The sequence below is a fragment of the Puma concolor genome, chromosome F2 (genome assembly GCF_028749965.1).
Source record: "Puma concolor isolate L17-30 chromosome F2, mPumCon1.1.hap2, whole genome shotgun sequence".
In the NCBI taxonomy this organism is placed as follows: domain Eukaryota; kingdom Metazoa; phylum Chordata; class Mammalia; order Carnivora; family Felidae; genus Puma; species Puma concolor.
The window spans coordinates 42,072,179-42,099,571 of NC_141684.1; the positions used below are offsets into that span (position 1 = coordinate 42,072,179).

General features: G+C 43.4%; 1 long non-coding RNA gene across 2 annotated transcripts; it reads left to right on the top strand.

Moving 5' to 3' along the window:
• The first annotated feature begins 407 nt into the window (after positions 1-407).
• On the top strand, positions 408-27,122 carry LOC112859248 (uncharacterized). 2 transcript variants are annotated; one of them, XR_015246614.1, is made up of 3 exons: positions 408-1,020; positions 2,239-2,275; positions 26,230-27,122. It is a non-coding gene; the product is annotated as an uncharacterized LOC112859248 (long non-coding RNA). The 2 variants fall into 2 exon arrangements; XR_015246615.1 differs by lacking the exon at positions 26,230-27,122 and adding an exon at positions 7,364-12,757.
• Positions 27,123-27,393: the final 271 nt, after the last annotated feature.

Genomic DNA, 27,393 nt, shown 5'->3' on the forward strand with positions numbered 1-27,393 from the left:
AAGCTCTGAGGTTTAAGAGGATGGTTGGAGATATAAATTGTAGAGGGAAAAATTCTGTTATCAAATATGAAAAGTAAGAATATTGACAACTCCCCCTTCCTTTCTCTCCTAAATAGTTGATAACCTATGTACATTTCTTCTAAATAAAGTGGCACCGGAAGGGAATTTCAGAGGGATCTTTAGGAAGGTAGTGTGGCTGAAAATAACCTTATGCCCGATTTCTGAAGCCAACGCCTTAGGTCACTGTGTGAGTAGTAGAGCCAGAATCTCCAGCGCACTGTGAACAAGGGGAGTTGGCAGAGAGGAGCTACCACTGCAGACCCATCCTGGTGGGTTTACAACGTGTGGGAGACTTACGCGGGGGGGGTGGTGTTGTGGGGGTGGGAACTGAGTGAAGTCGGGGTAGAAAGAAGCAGAACCAGTCAGACAGTGTACAATAGAAGAATATTCAGCTCTTGCACCACTTGGGGGAAGGTAACGACTTTGAACCTTTCACTTCCATTTTCCGGAGGGAATCTAGAAAGAACCTAGCATGGGCGAGGCGTCACATTGGGACGCCATCTAATGTACATGCCTGTCTCCCTCCAGTCCTGGCAGGGCTCTAGGGGTCCAGGATCAGCCAGTCTGCAGTAGAGGTGAGAGAGTGATCACAGCGGGTAGAGGCCGTCAAGCCAGGTGGGCGCCCTGGACTCTAGGGCTCCTGCAGCAGGGAGGACCGCAGGGGGCGCTGCGCGTGGCAAGTGCAGGCACCTGCCATAAGACCCCGCGTGCGGACGAGATACTCCGCCCTGCGGTGGGAGGGAGGGAGGGAGGGCTGGTGAGCGTTGGCCTTCGGCCTTCGTCTCCCAACGCCCCGGGGCGAGGCTGGACTTTCCACAGTTAGCTGGAGGGGAGTCTTGAGAAATGGCGTTTTGTTGTAATCGGGTGTGTGCCACTCCCCGGCCCTGAACCGAATGTGCAAGAAAGATTGGAGGTTGTGAAATCCAAATCGGAAGACGCTGCCTCACTGCGGATACTGTGGTAAGAGTGGAAATGGGGGCCTCAAAGGCCGGGGCGGGGGGGGGGGGGGGGGGTGGTCAGCGTTACCCAGCACTTGGCGACTGTGTGTTACAAAGAAATGCAAAGTAAAATAAAAGGACAAGGGAAGGATATTTGGATCTGTTTTCAAGGAAGTACAGAATGGTAGGCAATGTTTTTTAAATGTTTTAAAAACACTTGGGGAGCCTGGGTGGCTGAGTCAGTTGAGCGTCCGATTTCGGCTCCGGTCATGATCTCGCAGCCTGTGAGTTCAAGCCCCGCGTCAGGCTCTGGGCTGACGGCTCAGAGCCTGGAGCCTGCTTGGATTCTGTGCCTCCCTCTCTCTCTGCCCCTCCCCTGCTCATGCTCTCTCTCTCTCTGTCAAAAATAAATAAAACATTTTTTAAAAAGTTTTAAAATAAAAACACTTAAGGTGAAAGCCAACGAAAGGTTTTAAACAGCAAGCAGTCATATGGCTGCACAGAAGTTTAAATGAAAGGCATAGGTCAAGGACACAAAAGCTGAGAAATGATACAGCAGCCAGAAAGGTGCAATTGTCATAGCCAAATGATAGAATGAAGAAAAGGTCTAGGGGAAATATAAAAGGGAACAGAGTGTCTGACAACAAGAAAGAAAAAAAAAAAGTACCAAGTATCAGATATGGGGATGAAGCGTCTGGATAGCAGAAATATGGACTCCGACAAATGTGTAAGAAGCAGCCAGAAACAGGAAAAAACAATGTAGAAAGGAGAAAGGGGAAGGTGTAAGCATGAAATTTGGCCCCTGGTAACCCCCCAAAACGACCATCTGTTCACCCAGAAGATAGCACACCCCTCCCTCAGGCGATGGTCGTGACCACCTTACAGCCATGGACTTCCTTGTGGCTGGACGTTAGGGTGTATTGACCTGATTGCAGTGAGGAAGGGCGCTCCAGAGGACCACAGGAAGGAGGGAAGCATCTTTCCTCAGGATTCTGAGGAGAGTGTAAGAGAAGGGGCCACTTCCAGATTGACTGCTGGTTCTCAGGCAGCATTAGGAGAAGCTGAGATTAACTGAGAATTGAGTGTTGTTTGTGGCTGAGCAGTGGGCTATCCACGATGATAAAGGTAAATAGCAAGGTAGGTCTGGGGGCGTCATTGATATGAATCAATTAGCACTCAGAGAGGGTTATTGAGGCATTTTACAGCCTTGACAGAAAAATATTTTCTGTTTATTTTGCAGCTGGCCTTATCCGTCTGTCCTCCCAGCATGGTTAAAGGTAGGGCTGCTTTTTTTCTTTTTCGATTTGAGCTGGTTTTTACTGTTAAGTATCAGTCAGGTGTTTCTCTTTCAGTCCCATTTTGGCTGAGAGCAGACAATGTCAGTCCATAGGACAGTATTCTGTGAAATCCAGATCTTCCCCATAATCTGGGTTGATCTAAAGGCAGTTCAGAGAACATAACCTATAGTCAGATGAAAGGAAGCTTCTCATTCCTTCTGTTGCCCAATCAACTGTTGCTCATGTGATAGGGCAATGGCTATGCACTAGCTTCTGATCTCTGGAGGTCACACATTTGAATACTGCAACACAGACAGGTAGTAGTAGAATAGATTATGATCAGGGTGTGTTATCCATTTCTAAACCAAGAGCTAATTTACTCAAAATTATGCCAAGAAAACAGGTTCCAGCCCCAATCTGCAGAGCCTGTAGAACCAGATACAGGGGTATTAGATAAATTACCTAATCTCTTGATTTCCATGTTTGTCCCTCAAATCTTTTTTTTTTTTTTTTAATTTTTTTTTTTAACGTTTATTTATTTTTTTGGGACAGAGAGAGACAGAGCATGAACGGGGGAGGGGCAGAGAGAGAGGGAGACACAGAATCAGAAACAGGCTCCAGGCTCTGAGCCATCAGCCCAGAGCCCGACGCGGGGCTCGAACTCACGGACCGCGAGATCGTGACCTGGCTGAAGTCGGACGCTTAACCGACTGCGCCACCCAGGCACCCCACCTCAAATCTTTTTAATAATGTTGAAGATTCTAAAGAGGTCTATAGGAATGCAGGTACAATACTCTTCAAAGATGACCTGTGTTCTACCTTGAGAGGCCTGTATGGCATCTAGAGGGTTCCATTCCCAACCACTGCCTGTCTGATTTTATGAACCTTCTGGATGAAGCTTTCCATCACCTTAGTGACAGTGTCTAGTTCTCTTGCTATTCTCTGAGCCAGGGCTCATAGGATTTTTCTCATTCTTCAGGTCTTTTATAAAGTATGGAATGAAAAGGCATGTGAAAAGATAGCCCCAGATTCCTTTTGAGTGGTGAAAGTTTTTGAACTCAGATCAAAATCTAACGTTTTTCTCATTCTTAGAATCACACAATCTAAGGGAATTTTATGGGTCAAGTGGACCCTGGATGATCCTGAAGGCAGGCATTAGTTTACCAAAATAGCAGATCTCTGTCCAATTTTCATGTGACAGCTAATAGGCTTTTGTGCTGCAAATCTGATCCCAGTTACTAGGGGCTGTCAGAAATCTGTCTTTGGCCAAAATGCTACTATGGAGTTGTCAGATGGTATTGTAATTTGTCAAGTGTGATTCAGGACCAAGCAGTGCAGTTTTTAGTGTAGAGATCAAGTAGATCTAAACCAAAATTAGTTGGACCTGAGCGTATATACTATATTTAAAATAAGATCTGTAGGGGCGCCTGGGTGGCTCAGTTGGTTAAGTGTCCAATTTTGGCTCAGGTCATGATTTCACGGTTTGTGGGTTCGATGCGGGCATCGGGTTCTGTGCGGAGCCTGCCTGCTTCGGATTCTGTGTCTCCCTCTCTCTCTCTCTCTCTGCACCTCCCCTGCTTATGCTGTGTCTCTCTCTGTCTCAAAAATAAATAAAAGATTTAAAAAATTAAAAAAAAAATAAGATCTGTAAAAGGAAAACAGCCTCTAAATATATTCCCTCTGTTCCCCAGTACTCTCTCAAATTCTATTTCTGTGGAAGTTTGGTTATAAAAGCTCACTCCCACGATAGGCACCCAAGTGCATTTACAAGAATTGGTTTCTCTGCCCCCATCGGTCAGTGAATTAATCATAATGTATTCTATTCTTTTGAGAAAAGGTCCGCAGCAGGGTTTGGGGGGTTTAGGGGAATGTGTGTGCCTGTGTGTTTGCCTAAGTGTGGGGAAATGGGTTCTACTTACATAAATGGATCAGAAAAAAAGCTTAGGGTGGAAAGCCACCACCACAGGGGAAAGTGCCCAAGGTTAGGTAGTGAGATATTGTAATGGAATCACAAGTAACTTGTAATATCATCTGCAGGAAATTACTTTCCATCTGACACCAATATACTATTGTACTTTGATTACAAATCCACTTGCCCCCCCCAGACCCTTTGCTTCTTACGCATACAAGTTATGATTACTGTCGGATTGTTTTCTCCACATTCATCATGTGTGTAAGATCTTGTTTTCTTCACATTCACCATGTGTGTAAGATCTTGTTTTCTTTCGTTCACCATGTGGGTAATATCTTGTGAGCTCAATAAATACAGAGACAAAACACCTGTTCGGGGCTCTTGTCTCCTCCCAGACATTAGCCTTTCTCGTATTCAGTTCTGTGTCTGCTCTCTTGCTGGACAAGGGAGAACTCCAGACTGATAGTCTGTGACACCCAAGTGCTGGTTACATCACATCCATCTGACTTTCTCCTCAGGTCACTTGTTGGATGTGTGACTTTAAGCAAATCGCCTCATCTTTCCTTATGTGCATAATGAGTACCTATCGGTCCTTCACTCAATGAATATGTACTGAGAACCTACGTGTACCAGGCACTGTGCTAAGTCCTGGGGATACTAAGTGCAAAAGTGGACTCTGTGCCCCCAGAGCTTATGCTCTACAACAATTAACTGATTACTAATAATTAATCAGATTATCAAAATAGTCGCAATTGGGACACACCAAGGTACAAGGGAAGATGTGTGCTGCCCCAGGTCTGGGAAGATCACCCAGGGGAGGTGATGCTCCCTGCAAAGGATGGGACAGGAAGGAAATGCCTACCAGGCAGAGGGAAGGCACAGGAAGGGGTGGGAAGGGCCTGGTGAGTCAGATGGCCTGGCCGCTGCCTCCCCTCTCTGATCCTCCAGCTAGTTCCTTCAGTGTGCTGAATCTGGGAAGGTCATGAAAAGGGACCCATGTCTTAAAAGTAATTAGCCTCACAGGAAGTCCTCTCCCGTCCATTCCTGGGAGATGAAGACGCTAATAGGCTCCGTGGCAGCAGGGGAGGTGCCTGCCTCAGGGGAACCGGTCCCAGCAGAAACCCTCATAGCTCCCTGCTGCTCAGAGAGCCCCCCCACGCACCTATGGCTCCTGCCTCCACTTCTCGTTCTCTCCCCTGGCTCCTTCTGCCTGCCTGACTGCTTATTCTGACCTCTTCTGCGCCTCACCAGTTTGTTTTATGAGTGGCCATTGTGGTCTCCTTTAGTAGCTCTCGGCTTCCTCCCCCCACCCCACCGGCTCCCCCTGCTAAGGGAGATGGGCTTGCTCAGTGGCCCACTGTCTGAAGTTCATCTCCCTGGGTCAGGCATGCACTTGACACAGGCTCCAAGGTGCTTAACCTGGTTGTATGGGGTGGAAGTAGGAAGGTGAAATACACAGGAAGACCACTGCCCCTGGGCTCCTTGGGAAAGGCAAGCACTTCTCAAGAGCTTTACAACCCAGAGTAACTCCCCCTGAGAAAGTTCCCCACAGCTGAGGTGGAAAGTTCCCCTCCTGGCATAGTGCTTGCCAGTCTCTGTTGTACCTGCTGCCCTGCTTCCTCCCCGGATGTTAGCCCTCTCTGTCGTTGGCTAGGGCAGCCATAACAAAGCACCACAGACCGGTTTCAGAGTCAGTAGCTTAAACCACGCTGCGGAAAGGCGTGAGCATGACCAGCGTGAAGGGATGCAGAGAATAGCACGGTCAGTATAAGATGTTTATTTTGTTGAGCTGTAGGAAATGAAGTTGAAGGTCAGGCCCATTTCTGGAAGCCCTGAGTGCCCAACTGAGGCATCTGGAAATTACCCTGCAACCAACATAGCTGCCCTGAGAAGTCTTGAGCAGAGGAAGAACTTGAGGCAAATGGCATTTTAATGTTAGTGAAAAATCTGGCATTAGGCAGCTTCTGCCTAAAGATATGCAACTTTTATTAAGAATTTGAGAAAATTGTGAATTATGCAGGGGAGGGAGGGGGAACCTGCTTCTTTCTGGTCAAAGGTTGATCTTTCTCATGATGTAACATTAGGTAACAGTATCACTGAGGCCTCATTTGAAAATCAAATCCTTTAGGGGCACCTGGGTGGCTCAGTCAGTTAGGCGTCCGACTGTGGCTCAGGTCATGATCTCAAAGTTTGTGGGTTCGAGCCCCATGTTGGGCTCTGTGCTGACAGCTCAGAACCTGAAGTCTGCCTCAGATTCTGTGCTTCCCTCTCTCTCTCTTTGCCCCTCCCCTGCTCATGTTGTCTTTCTGTCTCTCTCTCTCTCAAAAATAAATAAACATTAAAAAAAATTTTAATAAAATAAAATGGACTTCTTTAGAGGTACCTGGGTGGCTTAGTCAGTTGAGCGTCCAACTCCTGATTTTGGCTCAGGTCATGATCCCAGGGTCGTGGGATTGAACCCAGTGTTGGGCTCCATGCTGAGCCCCTGAGCATGGAGCCTGCTTGGGATTCTCTCTCTCTCTCTCTGTCCTTCCCCCACTTACATGCACACTCATTCTCTCTCTCTCAAATAAAATCAGCAGCTCCTTTTATGACATGACAAGGTCATTTTCTAGGAGGTGTCAATCACTACCATTGCTTAAAACTTTTAAAGAGTTGAAGTCTTTTTTTTTTTTTAACGTTTATTTATTTTTGAGACAGAGAGAGACAGAGCATGAACAGGGGAGGGGCGGAGAGAGAGGGAGACACAGAATCCGAAACAGGCTCCAGACTCTGAGCTGTCAGCACAGAGCCCGACGCGGGGCTCGAACTCACGGACCGTGAGATCATGACCTGAGCCGAAGTCGGATGCTTAACCGACCAAGCCACCCAGGCGCCCCAAGAGTTGAAGTCTTTCTACTGCCTTCCAGGAGACCCCAGCAAGTGGCTCTCTTCTTTTATTGTTTTGATTTCACGTGGTTACCTTGCCCTGCTCACGCTATCACTGATTGTTTGTCAGAGATTCTCTTATGGTAATTGATTAAAAACAAAAACAAAAGACTAAAGCTACCAGTTAAAACCAAACGCTTTCTAAGCCCAAGTAACTAGAGAGGTAGGGATGCAGCTGGCCTCAGTCATGCTTGGAACCAAGAACTCCAGTCCTTCAAATCTCTCTTATGTTGGCTTCATTCTTTCAGGCTGGCTGGCTGCACAAGACCCACAACCTAAATGGCTACATCCTTAATTTCCTCCAAAGAAGACAGAGGACCCTTCCTTACCAGAACCAATTAGAAAATTCTAGGGAAACACTGGTTCATTTACCCACCCCTGCCCCAAGAGATGCTTATGATTGACCTAGGAAGGAGAAAATCCCTCCTCAAAAGAAGGGGGTGCTAATCTAGGCTGATAATAAAGGTCTCTTTGGGAGCCTCAAAGAAATTAGTTTTATTTTCAAGCATTTTGAGGCTGTTTGGCCCTGGTGACCCCATAGCCTGAATTTTCCTGGACAGTTCCAATTTCATTAAATGTAAGTTTTCCTCAATAAAGATGATTTTTAAGTAGATAACAATATGATTTTTGTACACTTTTGTACAAATTTCGTATGAATGAATGAACAAATCTGAAAATGATGTGTCAAATCTTATGTCCTTGGTTTAGAAAACCTGATGTATTATTGCTCTACTATAAGGCATACTAGAGAAATTAGCAGAAATCTCTGGATCTTCCTTCTGTCATATGAGTTCTTTCATTTGTCTGTTGACCCACTTGAATGGAATCCTTTTGACCTTGAATTCTGCTAGATGATCAACCAGGTCTGCGGTATTATGGACGTATCAACAATTGGTGAAGGATGTATTGAGAAATAATGTTTTACACATTAGACTCTTTGAGGTGTGGAGCCCTTTTTGTTGGTTGCCTGATAAACATCATTCCAGGTTCCTTTGAACGAGACTCCTTTGAGATTGTCAGGCACCTTGCAATGCCTACATCACGATTCCCCCTCTTTTGGCTTCAGACTAAACCTGAGGCTCTTGATCTAATGGCACTCTCTAATGGCCAAGGGTAATGAGATGGCTGGAAGGATGACACTAAGGACAGGAGCTCGTGAGAAAGTAAAGGCACACAGGACAGAAAGAACCCACACCTGGGATTGGAAGATCACTATAAGAGTGAAAAGGAAGAGATGAGTCTGAGGGACACTGTGAAGGAAGAATCCATGGAACCTGCTGACTAAATGGATATACAGAGAGAAGAGTGGGGAGTTGAAGATGGCTCAATAGTCTGGCTCTAGTCTGTGATAGCAGCAGAGGAAGTACTCAACCATTAATAGAAATGGGGAATTTGGACGGGGTGCCTGGGTGGCTGAGTCATTAAGCATCTGACTTTGGCTCAGGTCACAATCTCACAGTTTGTGAGTTCGAGTCCCACATTGAGTGAGCACTAGCCCCACTTTGGGTGAGCCCCACTTTCTCTCTCTCCCCCCGCCTCCCTCTTTCTCAGCTCCTCCTGGGATTCATTCTCTCTCTCTCTCTCTCTCTCTCTCTCTGCCCCTAGCTCACTTGCACCCTCTCTCTCTCAAAAACAAAACAAAACAAAAAAAACAGGTCAAAGATCAACCCAGTTAGGGGTCAGAGGGCACCAGAAAAGTCACACAAGTCAGTAACAAAAATCTTCTCAGGTTATCTTCACATACTTGTATGTAGCCCTGGCAATGTTTGAGACTAATTAGCTGGAACATAGCCTTTTCTTCCTTTTTTCTTTCTATTTTTTAACTTCTTATTATAGAGAACTTAAAAAATAAGCAAAAGTAGAAAGAACATAATGAGCACCCGTGTTCCCATCAGCCAGCCTTGACAATGATGACATCATGGTCCATCTCGTTTTCTCCCAACCTGCACCCACTTCTCCCTGCACTGGTTTTGAAGCAAATTCCAGACATCATATCTTTCGAAATAAATATTTCAGTATGAATTTCAAAAGATAAGGATTCTTTTTTAAGAAACATAAGCACAATACCATTATTATGCCTTACCAATTGAGTAATATATTATTAATATCAAGTCAGGTTCAAATTTCCATTAAAAAAAAAAAACAGTTTATTTGAATCAGAATTCATTTTAGACCGTAGATTGGGATTGTTTGATAGGCTTTTAAGTCTCTTTTACTATGTGGATTCTCTCCCCCGCCCCCCATCTTCTCCCTTTATTTTTGAAGAAATGGAATTCTTTGCCCATAGAGTTTTCCATGCTCTTGGTATGCTTTAACATGTTCCTCTGTCTCCTGTATGACCTAGAAATTGGAAGCCCAGATCAGATTCAGACCCATTTTTTTATTTTAAATGTTATACAAAAGATGCCCAGAGAAGGTGTTAGAGAGAGCCATGCCTGTAGATGGAATCAGCAAAAAGGAGTGTAAGGAGAGGGCTCCGAGAAAGGGCAACATGGAAGGGGCGGGCAGAGAAAGAGACTCTCCTGGGCAGGAGAGGTGACAGAGCAGGTAGAACAAGGCTGAAGTGGGATGGCCAGCTCACACCTGGGGGCTCTTCTGGGACCACGCTGGTGTCTGCACCTCGGAGCTGCCCATGGGAGCAGGGGCATTGCTCACCCCTCCTCACCTTCCATAGAAAGCAGCCGCTGGCTTCTCCTCTAGGGGCCCCACCTCTCTCCTCTTAGGGGCTCTGGCAGTCTGGGAGGAGAAAACAGGAGGAAACAGGGTTGTTCTCTAGAAGTACAGAAACACAGCCTGGGGTGCGTGTGCAAGACCATGCTTTTCCTCACTACTTGGGACTGGGCTCTTCTTCCGAGTGCCTCCTACCCACTGTCCTCACTGCCGTGTACCGCTTTCTTGCTGCCTGTGAAGGTTATTTGTAGTCACCCTTGTTCTGGGGCCTTCCATGGTAGAACCTGTGGACACCCCATCCTGCAGCACAGGCCACTACTGGGCAGACACGCCTGGTCTCAGGCTGGTGGATCAAGACAGCGTGGTCACCTGTGTCCCGGTAATGCCCATTTGGCTGTTTTGCTCTGCCTTGCTGCAGAGCCAGGAGCATCAAGTTCTTTGTCTTGGAAAGTTCTGGCAAGAGGTTGGACCCATCACAAAGGTCTCTCTTTAAAAGGAAATGCTGGTCAGGGCTTCTGAGCCCTAATAGTAGAAACCTGTGAGCTGAGAAGCACAGTCCACTGAGCTCCCCTTTTCCAACTGCCCAGACACTTCCAAAATCTCAGCATCAATCACAGCTTTATTTGGCATCGAAGGCCTCTGCCACAAGGTTAACTCAGTACTAACAGATACCCAATGGCTCTCAAAATGTACTATAAAATACAGATTACTATAAAGGATACCGTGGCTTCAACATGAAAATTAAGCTGTTTAGGGAGTGGGACAAAGGATAGTTCAGTTCTGATGAGGGTTGAGAGGGTTCTAGCCGGGGGAGCAGCCCTGGGCAGGTCCAGGTGGGGCTGCAAAGTGGGGGCAGCCCAGCAGGAAGGCCCTGGGTCTTAGCAAATGGCCAGGATGGGGAAGGCAGGACATATGCAAGGAAAGGAAACTATCATTTTATTGAGCGTTGAGAAGGCATTGTGCTGGTGTAGAGATTCATACAAAGATTAACTTCTGGGGAAGAGGCGTTAAAAATTGCTGAGGTGGAAACCGGCATCTTTTGTTACTCCTTTCCCTTGAAGATAAAACCAGTCTGTGCTGAATGAAAGAAGACTTGAAAGAAGCGGATGTGAGGAGCAAGAAAACCCCTCGTGACTGGCACCAAACTCACTGCCAATATAGCTCATTCCTCAGCCTCAAACAAGGCCCGGGAGTAAGGCTGGCATTAGTCACAGCTGGCTCTGAGGTGCCTCTGGGCTTTGCTGGAGCCAAGCCCAGGGACCAGGAAGGGCTTTAGCCCACTTCCCTTAAGATTCCCACAGGCCACCCAGTCACCACCTCTGAAAGTAGGAGGGATACCTCTCCACCAACCATCCAAACTCATTCCTGGCAGGAATTCTGCCAGGAACTACTTACAGCCAAATGGAGCCAGGCTGGCTGTTTTAGGACGGGAGCCATTTTCCCTGTGCCCACTGAACAGGATGCAGGACTCTTGAAGCTCTCGTGGAGAAGCTGCAAAGGCCATTGGGTCCGCCTTGGTGAATGGCCAACCTCTTGAATTCCCCTGCAGGCCCGGAGCCCCCAGGACAACCTGTGGTGGTGTGCATGGGAGACCGTGATGCTGGCTGACTAATGGGGGCTCTGTGCTGGTGAAGTTTGCCTTAGGCTTTCAAATGACCATAGGGTGCTAACAGATGCAAAGCAAGTTGGTTTTACTGACCACAGAGTGTAGATTTCACTTCTTTTTTTTTTTAATTTTTTAAAAAATGTTTTTATTTATTTTTGAGACAGAGAGAGACAGAGCATGAGCAGGGGAGGGGCAGAAAGAGAGGGAGACCCAGAATCGGAAGCAGGCTCCAGGCTCTGAGCTGTCAGCACAGAGCCCGACGCGGGGCTCGAACTCACACACTGCGAGATCATGACCTGAGCCAAGTCGGACGCTTAACCTCCTGAGCCACCCAGGCACCCAGGTAGATTTCACTTCTAAGGGATCTGGATTATCACCAGTTTTGTTTCCCTGTAATAGAAATTGCTTTTTACTGCTTGTTGCTTTGTTATTTTCTCCCTCTGATTTAGACAAATAATATAGGGAGAGTGATTAGAGGGGGAAAAAGTCATGGGAAACATGCTTCCAAATCATAGACCTGAGAAAAGGAGAAGAGTGGGAGAGGCTTTTTCTGCTTTTAATTGCAGGTGAATTACACAGCAAAGTGCTATAGAAGCAAATTATGACACCAGAAATTCTCTGCCCAGCTCTGATTGTTGATACATTTTAATCCTTATGTGCGACATTAACAGTTTTAGTGTATCTTAATTACCTGCCATCTGGCCTATTTATTTTAAATATAGCTTCTGAATTCATGGATTTTTATGTGCTTTTTTTTGTTTATATATAGATATGTGTATATATGTCTATATGTGTACGTGTATATATATCTTTTTTTCATAATCTAAAGTAGAAACTCAGCACTTATTTTTAGAAGCTCATTCTTTGAAGTTGAAAGAGACAAAAATGTATTTCCTCTCTTAAAATTACTTGTTTGATAACCTGAAATCATTTAGGCATCCAAGATATAAAAGTCCAAGATTCAAACCTTAATGTCTGTAAGATACCAACAGATAAAATATAGCGACCCAGTTTTCTCTCAAAGTGATATAGGTACGTATATGGATAGATTAAAATGGCCAACATGCATGTAGCACTTACTAAGTGCCAGTGTTAACTCATTTAATCTTCATAACAGTTCTAGGAAGTAGGCACTATCATTACCCCATTTTATGGATGAAAACATTGAGGCACAGAGAGGTTAAATAACTTGCTGGGGGTCAAACACTAGGACGTGAAGGAGCCAGCGCATAAATTCAAGCTGCCTGGTTCTAGAGCCACGTTCTTGTTCTATATTAAGTGTCTCTCAAAAAAAAAAAAAGAAAAAAAAGGCCCTCCCCTCCTTAGGATACAGAGGACCCTCAAGACACCTGCCTTGAACTGAGTCATTGTGTGGGTATGAGGTTCACGAGTTAAGGAGCTTCTGGGACAAGAATAAACAAGGTGCAGAGAAGTGAAGTCTGCCCCAGACACTGTGGCTGGTATGTGGCTGTGGCTGGACAGGTTTCAAAGTCATTGTGTAACATCAAGCACACACTAAACCGCTTTGAAGTATTTGTAAATAAGGTTCTTAGAAAAAAATATTTAATAATTCAAAGGAGTTTTAAAATCACCAGTTATGTGAAAGCACATCTTTAAAGCAAACCATAGTATAAATAAATATAAGGTGGTAGCATTGGTCTTACGGAAATAACACAATTCTTACCCTCAGTAATTTTAGAATCTAATAAGTCATTGTGGTGATGCACACAAAAGTTTACAGGTTTGATTAGTATTGTTGAAATGGCATCTAGCTCCATAACTAAGTCCGTGACAAGTCCATGACTTGTTGCTCTTTGTTACACTCTGTATCTTCCTCTAGATTATAAGTTCCCCGAGAATGGGCACCTTACCTTGTTCCCTGCTCTAGAACAGTGGCTGCTACTCAGCAGGTGCCCAATAAATGAACACTGAAGAAAGGAATGAGTGAGTGAGTGAGTGAGTGAATTTGCCAGTCTTGTTGAGGCCATGGACTTGGGTAAGCAGTTTGAGGATGAGACTGCCATTGAAAGGATGGGGCCGAAGGAGGAGACAGATAGCAAGCAGCAGGATAACGGTGACCCCAGAAAGTAGAGGTCCATGAGAGCCAAGACTACGGGTACAGTTCAGGAAGTGGTGAGCAGCGTTAGGAAGCGCCGCAGAAAGATTTAAAAGGGTGAGAATTGGGAAGACACTGTGGCTTTTGGTTTGGGGGCTGAAAAGAAAGGGTAGCCGCAGGAGAGAAATTGCAGTGGAATCCCATTTGCACGGGACTTAAGGAGTAATTGGGACACTAGACAGGAAATTTGGCAGCGAATGGAAGGAAAAAGAGATGACAGCACTGGACATTTTCTTGTAAATGCAAGGACATTGTTAATTCACTAGAAAAGTGTCATGTTGTCACTTTGTTGCTGTCTCAAGTGGAGGCTCCCTCTCACTTGTCCTTTGTCCTAAGAGAACAAAAGGGGCCTTGAATTTCACAAGTGCCCTAGTGATGCATCTGAGAGCCTGGGCTTTGGAATCAGAATGCCCTAGTTCAAATCTCCATTCTTCCTATTTACTAGCCAGCCTTGAAACCTCGGAGAGATTATTTAATTCCTTAAATTTTCTCATAGGTAAAGTGGCGATTCAGTCACTGAATGTTATGAAGCTCCTACCGTATGCCAGACACTATTCTGGCGGGGGAGGTTAGCATACCATGGGAAATAGATCTCTGGACAATTCCCAAAACATGAAGCCAACTAATATTTTTAAATTATGTCTTGGCTTCCACTTCCAGGAAGATGGAGTTAGATGTGCTGTTTCCTAATGCTCCCACTAAGTACAACTAAAAACATTGGACATTATTTATAAGACATAAGAAGACTCTGAGGGTGCCTGGGTGGCTCAGTCGTTAAGCATCTGACTTTGACTCAGGTCATGATCTCACGGTTCAGTTCGTGAGTTCAAGTCCCACATTGGGTGAGCCCCATTTCTCTCTCTCTCTCTCTCTCTCTCTCTCTCAATATCTCTCCCCCTGCCACACCACCCTCTCCCTCTCTCTCTGCCCCTCACTTGCACCATCTCTCTCTATCTCTCTCTCTCAAAAAAAAGAGAAGACTCTGAAAGGTGGAGAGAAGACAACCAGACCAGAGACTGTGGGATCCAAGGCACAACCTGGCAATGAGTCCTCCGAGTTTTCTTTTAGCTTCATATACACAGACTTCTAGCTTTAAGAAGCTGGCAACCTAGAAGTGCCAACAGGAGCAAACAAAAACTCCCCAACACAGGCCTATTCTTTCTAAGCAGAAGTCCAGGAAAGGGGCAGCCTAACAAGACAAAAACCTTTTAGACAGTAACTACTTACTCCAGCTAAAAACCACAGGAAGAACAGTGGCCCCACTCTCACCCACAGCAGCAAAAGGGGGATCAGGAGCCTAGACTTCCTGCTTCACCAAGCTATATCAAAGGGCTCCAACTGCAACACACACACACACACACGCTGAGGTGCTATCAGAGAAGGCCATAGACAGCTGGGACTTTTATCCTCACATGACAGTAACAAGGCCCTTGCCACCACAGTGTCAGTGGAGACCACATGGGGAATCTGAACTCCACCCACAGACAGCAGTAACAAGGGACTCCTCCCCCTCCCTGCTGGAGTGGTGTCAAAGGAGGCCTAGTGGAGAGTTAGGACTTTCGCCACTGCCCAGGGATAATTAGGCCACCTTCCTGTGGTGTCAGCGGTAACAAGGCACTTCTGCCCCTCCCAGCCAGGGTGGTATGTATGAGTGGATGCCCAGTGGGATCTAGAACTCCCATCGCTGCCCAGAAGTAACTAGGAGCCCCTAACAGTGTGAACTCAGATCAAGTGGTGAATGTGGACTCCTCTCTGACCTTGGCAGTAACAAGGCAGTGCTCCTCTCTTCCTCTGCCAGATTGGCATCAGAAAAGCCAGTTAAGGGGTGCCTGGGTGGCTCGGTTGGTTGGGCGCCCGACTTTGGCTCAGGTCATGATCCAAAGCAGGCTGTGTGCTGACAGCTCAGAGCCTGGAGATGCTTCGGATTCTATGTCTCCCTTTCTCTGTTCCCCTGCTCTGCTCATGCTCTCTTTCTCTCTCTCAAAAATAAATAAACATTAAAAAAAAATTTTTTTAAGCCAGTTAAAACACAGGTTTAAGTAGGATCCAGACTCTCATAATATCCAAAATGCCCAACTTTTCAATTGAAAACCACTCATATACCAAATATTAGAAAACTCTCAGAAGAAAAAAAATCAATATATGCCAACACTAAAATGACAGAGATGTTAGAATTACCTGACAAAGGTTCTAAAAAAGCCGTCTTAAAAAGCCAATTACAGACATGCTTGGAATGTGAAAAAATTGAAAGTCTGAGTAAGGAAATATAGTCTCAGTACAGAAATAAGAAGATATAAAGAAGAACCAAATGGAAACTTAAGGACTAAAAAATACAGTAACTAAAGTTAACTCAGTGGTCGGGCTCAATAGCAGGATTCAGGGACCAGAGAAAAATAAAATCTATGAACTGGAATATACAGCAATAGAAATTGCCCAATATGAATAAGAAAGAAAACAGACTGGAAAGAAAAAAAAAAAAAGAAGAAAGGAAGGAAGAAAGGAAGAGAAGAAAGAAAAGAAAAAAAACAACAACGGAGGCTCAGGGACCTGTGGGCCCATAACAAAAAAGTCTAATATTTGTGTCATCCAAATCCCAGTGGGAGAGGAAAAAGAGAGCAAAGCTGAAAAAATACTTGTAGAAATAATGGCTGAAAACTTTCCAAATTTGGCAAAAGACAGAAACCTACAGATTCAAGATGTAAGCAAATCAGAAACAGGATAAACCAAAGAAATCCATACCACGTCAAATTTCTCAAAACTGAATATAGTGTTTGTACTTCTATTTGTTTCAATATAATTTTATGCCTGCTGAGTATAATTAAATTTAGAGCTGATTTTTTAAAAAACTAAGACAAAAGAATCTTGAAAGCAGTCAGAAGCAATACCTTATACAAAACAAAAACAATTTGGAGGATAGCAGATTTCCCATCAGAAACCATGGAGGCCAGAAGGAAATGGTACAGTTTGCAAGTGCTGAAGTGAAAAAACTGACAACCCAGAATTCTATGTCCAGTGAAAATATCATTCAAGAATGCAGGGAGGGGTGCTTAAGTGACTCAGTTGGTTAAGTATCTGTCTCTTGATCTCAGCTCACGTCTTGATCTCAGGGTTGTGAGTTCAAGTCCTGCAATGAGCTCCACACTGGGCATGGAACCTACTTAAAAAGAAAGGAAAGGGAAGGGAAGGGAAGGAGGAAAGGGAAGGAGGAAAGGGAGAAAGGGAGAAAGGGAGAAAAGAAAAGAAAAGAAAAGAAAAGAAAAGAAAAGAAAAGAAAAGAAAAGAAAAGAAAAGAAAAGAAAAAGAAAGAAAGAAAGAAAGAAAGAAAGAAAGAAAGAAAGAAAGAAAGAAAGAAAATGGGAAAATCAAGACATTATCAGCTGAAGAAAAACTAAATGAATTTGTCATCAGCAGACTTATCTTAAGAGAATGGCTAAAGGAAGTTCTCCAAACAAAAAGGAAATGAAAAAGGAAGGAGTCTCAGAATATCACAAAGAGAGAAAGAACAACAGAAAGTAAAAGTTATGAGTAAATACATTTCCTTCTCCTCTTAAGCTTCTGAATTATGTTTAATGGTTAAAGCAAAAATTATAACACTGTCTCTTGTGCCTCTAAATGTATATAGAGGAAATATTTAAAAGCATTTATAAGCAGGGGAAGGCAAAAAGATGTAAAAGGATTTAAGCTATGGAGATTCCTCAAAAAATTAAAAATATAATACCCTATGATCTAGTAATTTTCCTAGTAGGTATTTACCTGAAGAAAACAAAAACACTAATTCAAAAAGACATATGAACTCCAGTGTTTATGGCAGCATTATTTACAATAGCCAAGATATGGAAGCAACCCAAGTATTTATCACTAGATGAATGGATAAGAAGATGTGGTATATACATACAATGGAGAACTAGCCATAAAAAGGATGAGATCTTGCCAGTTGCAACAACATGGATAGACCTAGATGGTATTATGCTAAATCAAATAAGACAGGACAAAGACAAATACCATACAGTTTCACTTCTGTGTGGAATCTAAAAAACAAAACAAACAGAAACAGAATCATAAATACAGAGAACAAACTGGTAGTTTCCAGAGGGGAAGGAGTTGGAGCCAGGGGGCAAAATAGGTGAAGGGGATTAAAGGTACAAACTTGCAATTATAAAATAAATAAGTCACAGGGATGAAAGCTACAGCATAGGGAATATAGGCAATAATATTGTAATAACATTGTATGGTGACAGATGGTAACTACATTTATCCTGGTGAGCATAGCATAATGTATAGAATTATCAAATCACTATGCTGTACACCTGAAACTAATATAACATTGTATATCAACTATACTTCAATAAATAAATAAAAATAATTCAAAAACGTAAATAATCTAAATCCATCAATTGAAAGAGATTGGCAGAATGGATTAGAAAATATGACCCAACTGAATGCTGTCTACAAGAAACTCACTTAAATATAACAATATAGGTAGGTTGAAAGTAAAAAGATAGAAAAAAAAACATGCAAACATTAATCAAAACAGGAGTGGCTATTATAATATCAATAAAGTACACTTCAGAGTGAAGAAATTTACCAGTGATAGGCATATTATGTAGTGACAAAAGGATTAAATCCACCAAGGAGATATAGCAATCTTAAATATGATGGAGGCACCAAACAGCTACAAAATATGTAAAGCGAAAGGTAATAGAATGAAAAGGAGAAGTAGACAAATCCACAGTTATAGGTGGAGAATCCAACATGCCTCTCTCTACAGCTGACGGAACAGCTAGACAGGATCAGCAAGGTTATAAAACATCATCAAGTAACAGGATTTAATTGACGTTTGTGGAACACTTCACCCAACAACAGCAAAATACATAGTCTTTTCAGTTGCCCATGGAATACATGCCAAGATAGGGTCATGACCAAAGCTCACAATTTTAAAAAGTCCGTTAATCAGACCTATTGGCCCTTTAAATATTTAGATATACACATTGTGTTTATATTGGAGTTAGTTCATCAAAAGCAAAGATTTAAAATAAAATTTATGGGGCGCCTGGGTGGCGCAGTCGGTTAAGCGTCCGACTTCAGCCAGGTCGCAATCTCGCGGTCCGTGAGTTCGAGCCCCGCATCGGGCTCTGGGCTGATGGCTCAGAGCCTGGAGCCTGTTTCTGATTCTGTGTCTCCCTCTCTCTCTGCCCCTCCCCCGTTCATGCTCTGTCTCTCTCTGTCCCAAAAATAAATAAACGTTGAAAAAAAAAATTAAAAAAAAAAATAAATAAAATAAAATTTATTTCATTTTCATTATGAATTGATACTGACTGAATCTTATCTGCCACAACTGATAACTCCTTTCTTCCTCTCCCAAATAGGGGGCAGCAACCCAAGACAGGGGAGGCACTCTAAGAAAACCAAAATGATGAAAATCTGGATTTCCAAAGATGTTTCCACATTCACAGATGTTTTAAAAAATGATTGGCCAAAATGTTGCTCTACTGGAAGCTCCCCTATTTAGCCCAACTTCTCTTTCCTAATACTAGGTACATTCAACATCTATAGGCAATTTCCTACCTTAACTAAAGTGCATGTACAGTAGCTATGATGAAAGTTTGTCATTTATCTCTGTGCGTGCAAACAGACTCATAAGCACACACTTGGTCCCCACTGTCATATAGCTGCAAGATGACGGTTGTGCCTCTTAACTCAGCAAAGGATATGGCACATATATCTCATTCCTTCAGGCTCTCAGCCCCTCAGCTGGCCAAGCTATTGTGGTTATGAGTGAAAGAAATTCAACTCTCAAACTTGCATAAGCAAAAGGGAAGAATTTGCTGGAAGGCTCATAAAACCAAACTGTTGGCATGACAAGGGGTGCTGTGGCACCATAGATATCCTTGCTTCCCCAGCCCCTAACAGAGCATCCAGTTTGCTGAGTGACTAACAAATCTTTTTTTTTTTTTTAACTCCCTGGGCAACTCATTCCAGGTGTAGACAATGAGGAGTTGGAACCACTGGATGTACTCAGTGATGTGCATGAAGAAATTGCTGATGTTCACAATCAGAATTAAGAGGTCTATCCCTAAGATAGGGTCACACTTAACATTTAACCACATTCTCTTCTCCCTAGTGTGGTTTCCTTGGTTCAGGGAAGATAAAACTCCCACCAGGAAGTGCCATGTCAACGTAAATAGTGATTTAAGTTGCTACCACATATCTAATGAGTTATATCCCAGAAATGTCACTGGGGAAAACAAACAAACAAACAAAAAAACCTCCCATCTGGGGAGTTTGCACCAAGATTGAAAAATTTAAAAATCAAGACAAGGATGCTTCTCCTTTCTCCCTTGAACAAAGAGGGAAAAAGATGGAGGAAGAACCAGACGCTTTTTTTTTTTTTCCATTTAATTACGGGAGAAAATTTACCAGTGACAAGAAAGTGCCCTTTGCCCCAGAAAACAACCTCTCCGTGCGCTGGGCATTCTGGACAACTGCAGAACCAGGCCCAGGCCTCTCAGTGGACTGCTCCGTGGTCAGGACAAGAGAGCAGCCTTTCCAGGAAGCAGTCATCCCTCAGATCCATGCCTGCCTCAATTTCCTCTTCCTTCTTGCTTCTCCATCCTCCTAGGTGTATTTTCTAGGAACATCCCATGAGCCAGGACCACTGTAGCTGCACTGGCGATTAGTTGCAATAGTAAGTCTTCCTCTGGCGGGAGCAAAATAAGTGTCTTTCACCTCCAGTTCTCACCAGGACCCAGCTGGGTTTTTCCTTCAGAGCCCACACATTGTAGGCACTTACTGGTGTAATTTTGCCTCTGACATTCAGGCAACACAAGTGTCATCTGCTCACCATCCCCGTTCCCCCCCCCCCCCCCACCACCACACACACACAGAGGCCCGCTCATGAAAAAGCTGGAGAGAATAAGAACTCGTGCCCCCAGAACTAGTTTAAAAGGTGAGCTGAACAACTGGGCGGGGGCTCCATCTATATGAGACACTAAACATCACAGAAATAACAGATCCCACAAGCATCTCCTCACATAACCAGTAATGGAAACTGGTCCCACTCCCACAGAAGGAGACGATGCCTTGAGTGGGGAAAATGGTCCTCATGGGCACCAGCTCCATCCACACTAAATGAATCATGAAATTTTACTTAAGTGAACATTCGTTTGGATAGAGCTAAATTATTGTTAATCTGTCTCACATTCCTTGGTCAAGCCCGGCACCCAGCATGCCACTTCTCTTACAATGGCTCACCACTGAGCTAACTCGTCAGGAAACAAAATGAAAATCCTGTTTTACTTTGTACCTGTCCAAAACCACAAGAAAAAAAGAAAATAGTCAAGGAGATTTAGAACTGTGTAATGTGTTGAGAGTGACTGCCCAATTCTCAAAGCATCTTTTATTTTTAACAAAGTTAGAACATTCCTTTAAAAAGTGACCTCCTCAGGGCACCTGGGTGGCGCAGTCGGTTAAGCATCCGACTTCAGCCAGGTCATGATCTCACGGTCCGTGAGTTCGAGCCCCGCGTCGGGCTCTGGGCTGATGGCTCAGAGCCTGGAGCCTGTTTCCGATTCTGTGTCTCCCTCTCTCTCTGCCCCTCCCCCGTTCATGCTCTGTGTCTCTCTGTCCCAAAAATAAATAAATGTTAAAAAAAAAATAAAAAGTGACCTCCTCTAAATTATTTAAATTACGCTTCAGATTCAACTTGGATATTGAGTATATGCTTAGCATGGCTGATGGCATTGGTTCAATCGGGCAACTGTCTGTAGATCCACATTTCACATCTTGCCTCAAATTCATTTCATGTGGCTTAAAATGTGAAAATATCAAAACACAAAAATATTAAAAGAAATTGTTTTAAAAATACGGAAAGAAATTGAAAGGCAAATGAAACTGTATGGAGAAGTGATAGAAGTATAGAAATCCTGTGTTCCATTCTAGCCTGGAAATCTTACAAATATTGACAAAGTTTACTATGCTGGCTTTTCAAGGAACATCCCATGGGATGTCCTATACCACTTTATTTGGTTATTAAAGGAAAGGTTGAAGGGCACCTAGGTGTCTCAGTTGGGTGAGCATCCAACTCTTCTTTTTTTTTTTTTTTAAGTTTATTTATTTTGAAAGAGAGAGAGCATAAGCAGGGTAGGGGCAGAGAGAAAGGGAGACAGAGAATCCCAAGCAGGTTCTGCACTCACAGTGCCCATGCGGGGCTCGAACTCATGAACCACCAAAATCAAGAGTTGGACGCTCAACTGATTGAGCCACCCAGGTGCCCCAGAATGTCCAACTCTTGATTTAGGCTCAGGTCATGATCCCAGGGTTGTGGGATCCGAGCCCTTCATCGGGCTCCACGCTGTGTGGAGCTTGCTTAACATCCTCTCTCTCTCACTCTGTCTCTCTCTCTCTCCCCTGCTCACTCTCTCTTTCTAAAATAAAAATTTAAAGGGCACCTGGGTGGCTCAGTCAGTTGAGCATCCGACTTCAGCTCAGGTCATGATCTTGTGGCTCATGGGTTTGAGCCCCACATCAGGCTTGCTGCTGTCATCCTGTCACTCTGTCTCCCTCTCTCTGCCCCTCCCCCACTGGTGCTCTCTCAAAAAATAAATATTTAAAAAAATAAAAAGATAAAAATGTTAAAAAGAAAGCTTTTTTAAAAAAGGGAAGGTTGACCTCAGGAGGCTGAGGGCCCTAGGTGCAACTTAGATTATCATTGCAAAATAAGAAAGAAAACATACTCCCACTAATGTTCTGTAGAATAAAAATTAAGAATATTTTTCTAATATCTTTTTACACTATATTACTTTGCATTACTAAACTAAAATGCAGACTAAAAACAACACACAGAAGATACCAATTTTGTATATTTTGTATGCCAAGGAAGAAGTTGGAAGAACATAGACCAAAATGTTAATGGTAGTCATCTCTTACCTGGTAAAATTATAGTTGAATTTAAAAATATTTTTCCTTTATATTTTTGTATTTATTTTTTCCCAATATTTCTGCAGTGAACACACGTACATTACTTGTGTAAAATAACAAACACATTAGTTATCAAAAAAAAAAAAATCTCAGGGGGAAAAAAATCTGTCTCAGGAAAGAGTACATTATACATTCTTCCAAACCAGGACTGAAACAGATTTCTAACAGCCATATGGAGGAGCTCACAAGGAATGGAGGAAGTGTCTTTATGTTCATTCATTGAAATGAGAACTTTCTCAACTCGTTTGTCAACCTACACGATTAATATAGGATAAAACCACTGCAGCAAGGAATTAATATAAGAGGGTGAAATAGCTCCTCAAATCGTTAACGTCGACTTCCTAAAAAATCTTTGTAGCACCCGTAAAAGAGATCCTGTGGTTCTAACTTGCTGTCTGAGAAATTCAACCTGTAGGCCTGTGTTTTAAACACACAGGATATTATTATATAACTAAGCAGCTGGGAAGATTAATCGTGATTAAAAATAAAAAGGGAAAGTGCACAGTACACCAAACAGGACTGTTTAATGAGAAAAGGGTGACTCAGAGGAAAACAGTATTTGTACAGGTAATCAAAGGTCCCCTCAGACTTATCAACTAAGAATAAAGACACTGTATCTCATATTTGACTCAAAGGTACTCCTTATCCAAGAAATGATTACACCAGTAATACTGCATTAATATCCGTGTGCATATACACAAAATACATGTATTATGGACCATTTGCGAAGTATTTATTTTCAAATTTCGTGCCCGTTCTTAAAATCCAGACACCTGAGTGTGTCTGTAATTTCTTTATCTTTCCTTCCTCACTCACACCCTGCTTTGCACGGTGCCCATCAGCCTTGTTTCTTGAATGCCATTGTGTACCACGCAGCACCCACGCCCTTGACACGCACCCCCAGTTCGGCCTGCACATACGAGCCCCATCGTGTTCACATCCCCTCAGTGCCCATCACCCCTATGCCACAGCATGTTCATTCAGATACAAAGGTGCATGGAGCGGCTCTAGGGTTTATGGGAGGTTCTGGGGACACAGAGATGAATAAAACATTGTCTTGCACTCAGAGAACTTTGAGCGAGGGACAGATGCACCAACAACAGTTACCATATGGTTGGGGGAGAAAGTGGGCCTGCTTGTGAAGCCAGCCTCAGATTGGCGTTCCCTTGTTATTAATCCACCACCCACAAATTCTCCGGCAAGCACGACTGCTTAGAGAGCAGGCAAGTAACACCGACACAGGAGTAGGGCTGGGTGGGAGACCCCTGTCCTGGGGCCTGAGGCCGGATGCAGAGTACACATTCAGCCCAAAGGCATTCAGTGTCTTGTTCTTTTTCAGAGGCCCTGCCTGCTGGCCTCATTTGGTTCAGGCTGCCGGTGTGTGACTTCTGTGTATTACGGACACATCATTTAATGTTTATTTAGAACATCTAAGTCATTGTTCCAGGCACTTTACGTGTATTAATTCATTCACTCCTCATAACAACTGTTGAGATAGATATAATTTTGCCCATTTTATAAATGGAGCAACTGAGACACTGGAGTTCATGTAACTCGCTGCAGTTACACAGCTATCAGGGTGGTGGACCTGGGTTTTGAACCCAGGCAGTCCACACTCTTAGAAGAAGCCCACACTCTTATAAGAAGTGCTTGAAAACACCATACTACTCTGTATCTAAACTTTTAAAATGTCTTTACTCAGCTTATACTACAGATGAGTTACATATTTAATGTGCCAAATATCCCTTTTACTGAACAAACCCCTTTACCTGGTATATACCGATTTGATGGAAAAATTCACATCCATCTATCCATTGTTCCATAAGTGTAATGACATTCCCTGCTTATCACCCTCTTTCTGATCTGAAGGGTCTGAATTTTTTAGAAATACCTTTTTAGGTAGCCAAGAAATATGTTTCTCAGAGGAGAAAGCAGGCCTTGTTGAAGTGCCAGTTACTTAATGGATTCTTCCCTCACTCCCCAGCTCCTCCCCGCTCCTTCCAACCCACTGCCATTACCCTTCTCAGTTCTGGGTGTTAGTGGTTTCTCGCTCAGTCCTCCTTACAGGTACAAACGGGATAATGTTTTGTTTTCAATAACTGTCTGCATAATGTTTACAACTTTGTGGATCTTTCTGGACAAGGTTATTAGGCCAGTGTCTTCAGAGAAATCCTATTTATAAGAGCTAAAACAGATCCTAGGGCACGTAGGGATTTGGTGAAACAGGCAAAATATAAACTCACAACTCTTTGATCTTCATTCAGAATGTCTCACTGGACCAGAGGATGTGGCCACATTTTATTCACAGACTTTTCTGAGAACTCTGGACATTACATTCTGTTCTTTTTTACTTAAGTTAAAGCCAAAATATTGGGTCTTCACACAGGCTATCCGTTTTGCCTCCTGGCCTTTGTTCCCACTGCCGCCTCAGCCAGGACCTCCCTACAGCTACACCCCTCCCCAAACTCTGGGTCCTACCCAACCTTCCTGACACTGTCACATGCTACCTTCTCTGGAAGACCTTTTTGACCTCCAAAGTGGCAACGTGTCTCTCCTGTACAGACCCCATGGCCAGCACTTAGTATCTATTCCAGTTGCCTATTTATTTCTCTCACCTAATTTGTAGTTGGAATTTATGTAACCGTACTTTTTAACCTAATCTGTACCTAAAATACATACAATAATACTCCTTTTTGAAAAAGTCGTGCCCTGGAGCTTTTAAACTTGGCCGTTTATTTTACAGTCTCAAGAATGGTAAAAATACATGGGTTGTGGGCTTTGGCAATGAACTAATGTGGGTTTGACATCCAGCTCTAGTTATAATGGCTATGTGACCTCGAACTGAACATCTCTGAGGCAGTTTTATCCTTTGGAAAATAAATACAGAGAAGTAACTCTGTAAAGATTAATGCATAATGGTACAGAGCTTTCGTCTGTTCAAATTCGGGCTCCACTGAGTGTTAGCTGCTGTTACGTTTCTCAAGAGTAATTTAATTTTGTCAAAAGGAGACATTTAATCAAAAAGAGAGGAAGAGTCCTGCCAGTTGAGTGGGAACTACTCAGAATGTATTTTATGACGATGTGCAACTTTACCTACATTGAAATTAATCTGTAATTTATACTTAACATTGGTCATCTGTTGCTCTCCACCTGTTCAATACCAAAATACATCTTACATCGTTTGAAAACGTATCGGACTCCTTTACAATGCTCTAATAAAAAACAATCCCAGAAATTTGAAAAGTGAAAAACAATGTTGGCACCATCTAAGGGAGTGTCTTTTCTGCCATGAAGTTAATAGTACGGTAAATGTCACGGAGTAAGACCCCACTTTAATCTCCAGGAGACTGCAAACTTGAGTTCATCCAAATTTCTAAGCATCAAATTTAAAATGGCTTAGAGAGTATTTTGAAATTATTTACCTAGGGGCGCCTGGGTGGCGCAGTTGGTTGAGCGTCCGACTTCAGCCAGGTCACGATCTCGCGGTCCGTGAGTTCGAGCCCCGCGTCAGGCTCTGGGCTGATGGCTCAGAGCCTGGAGACTGTTTCCGATTCTGTGTCTCCCTCTCTCTCTGACCCTCCCCCGTTCATGCTCTGTCTCTCTCTGTCCCAAAAATAAACAAACGTTGAAAAAAAAAAAAATTAAAAAAAAAAAAAAAAAGAAATTATTTACCTAATAGTAAATTGGTTTCTGAGCCAATAAGGAATCCAGTAATCCACTTGCGTGTTTAAACCCTTCTTTTTAAGACCCTTAGACAGGAACCAAGATGCTTAGTAGACGATTGCTGCCAGATTTGACCTGGGAAGACCCACAGGCAATGCTTCCTAACAAAGAATGGCTCTGATGAACTCTTCAGCTCTGGGCCATTCCGAATCCCAAGAGGAACGTGTCCCATTTCCTTGTACTAGCCGCTTGTAGATAAGCTACAAGGCTCTAAAGTCACAGAATCAAACTATAAGGATATTCCTTCAGCATCACTGTCAAGAGTATACTCACACATACAACCACCTTGCATGTTCACACAGACACACACTTGTTATTCTCTACGTACTCTATATCAGAAGCCATTCTGGGTGCTGTGGGACCCCACGATGAATAAAACAATGTAGTCTTGCCCTCAAGCAGCTCTCGGTTTGAGTTTTTTTTGCAAAAATGTAGTATTTTAAGCCATCACTGATTCACAATGGAAGTAGGCACTAATTCCAACCGAAGGTTTAGAGATGAGATGGAGGGACGGAACACCAGAGGTGTGAGTGGGCAGGAGACAGGACCACTGAAAGGGCGGGAAAAGGAAACTGTGGCATAACCCTGGCCTTGCAGTCAGAGACTCAGAGTCCAGATCTTCCAATGACCAGCAAGTGCACACAACTACATTTTTTGTAGTTAGTATATATTTTATGATTAATATTTTTTAATTACCCCCCAAAAATCCTTAGTTCTCTTTTTCAAAATCAAATGAGAACATGGATGAAAGTATACAGCCAGAGCTTATACTAGTAGCTTAGCTAGTATACTAGTTTTTAAAAATGTAGTATCCCCTTTATGAATGCTCAATACAATTTTGGTAATATACTTTACATTAATACACATTTTGTTAATGAAGTTTTGGTCATAACGCTGAGGGACAGATTGTAAAGCAGCGGGGTTAAAAAAAACAGTGAAACTTTCAAGTCAGCTTTTTAAAGTCAAATTAGGGTTCTAGCTCTTTTTTTTTTCAACGTTTATTTTTTTGGGACAGAGAGAGACAGAGCATGAACGGGGGAGGGGCAGAGAGAGAGGGAGACACAGAATCAGAAACAGGCTCCAGGCTCTGAGCCATCAGCCCAGAGCCTGACGCGGGGCTCGAACTCAAGGACCGCGAGATCATGACCTGGCTGAAGCGGACGCTTAACCGACTGCGCCACCCAGGC